This window comes from Gadus morhua, chromosome 2, assembly GCF_902167405.1.
Source record: "Gadus morhua chromosome 2, gadMor3.0, whole genome shotgun sequence".
Classification (NCBI taxonomy): domain Eukaryota; kingdom Metazoa; phylum Chordata; class Actinopteri; order Gadiformes; family Gadidae; genus Gadus; species Gadus morhua.
In genome coordinates this window covers 9176201-9177834 of record NC_044049.1, presented here as the reverse complement: position 1 = coordinate 9177834, position 1634 = coordinate 9176201, and positions in this window count along the sequence as shown.

Genomic DNA, 1634 nt, shown 5'->3' with positions numbered 1-1634 from the left:
GAAGCAAGTGGAGCATATAAAAGTGAATGCATGCGTTTAGCGGACGTTGCACAATATAATCCGACAATATAATGTGTTTTGTCACTTACTATACAACGAGGGGTGAAAGAGTAGGCTATAGACAAACGTGGAAATACAAAATATAATAAAAGAGAAGGCAGTGGGTCTATAGCTTTGAAATGGATATTTATTATTCATTAACAAAAAATGTCGCCTATACTTAGTTGACAATAAATCATAATAAAACATTATGATGGGCTATAACATGACATAGGCCGATGTGGTTTAAAATCCTACAAGGTTCTGCGGACTTTAACTAGAATAGAATAGAGTCGAATAGGCAGCACATTTGACATGTGCAATTTCTGCACCAAACAAAACGGCTGATAATTAACCATTCAGTAAATATATATATCTATAAAACACATTTAATCTAAGCTTTACTCACATTGCTCTATCGGTGTGCATTAAAGCGGCCTGCAGCGACTACAGCCTGTGCTACTTATCAAGTTTCAAATAATTAATTCGACTTTATTTATTCCATGTCTGGCATTGTCATAATGTTAATCAGAGGTGATTTTTTTCTGCACCCCACTCTGTTCGCTGACCCTTGGCTCTGGGATTGGCATGTTGTAATAACCTCAATCTCTCAACAGAAGATGCGGTAATTGTTACCCTATTAGCATACAAATTGTTTAATTAATATTATTATGAGAAAGTATATAATCCACTCGTCACTTGACCCCAGCCCTCTGTATTTTAATGTGCAGCTCTCCATTTTAATGAACTCCTTAGAAATGCTCCTTTTCCTTGTATTTATCCAGCACTTTTGGCTTGTCTTTGAATACTTTTATTCTTTGTTTTATAAGTTCGTGGTCCACGCTGTTTACAATCTTATGAATAATTCGGCGCGTTTATTTCTGTTTTTGAAGATCTAAAATTAAATAATTGCTTTTTTTTTTTGGTCGATTCGGAGCAGAGCCGATGTCCAACACAGGCGCTGTGAAAAGCGGCCCTTGACATAGTCTCCAGAGACATTGCATTTAATCCCTTTTTTTCTACAACTGGGTGACATTGTCAGATTCTAGCTTTAATTAACACGATAATAAGACGTTATAAGGCCAGCATTCAGCCGCTCTGCTGCCTTGTCTTGTTTCATTCCTGTAACGGGTCCATGTGGCAGCTAAGCAAAAAAAAAAAAGCATCTAAACGGAATGCATTTTTAACTCATGAGAGTTATAGCTGTAGGCCTATATGGCTTTATGTTATATGTGAATACGCATATTACTCTAGAGATTTGATTGACACTATCTCGGCATTGCATTGATGCTCTTAATCAATACAAAAACATTGGGCCTATAATTGATTATGTTTCAGCATGTGATAAATATCTTGTCAAATGAGTGATCCAGAGCTCGGAATTCTTGGTGGAAGTGTAGTGTAGCCTATTTACTTATTCATTTAGGCCTATTCAGTAATTCATTCGTTTGTCTATTTATTTATTTATTTACTTATATAGCCTATTTATTGCGCTATCAGACTGTTTTTAAGACAATACATTCTAATCAGCTTATTTCATATTGACAACGAGTTTGGATGTCAATAAAAGACCACACCAATAAAAGACCAGACTA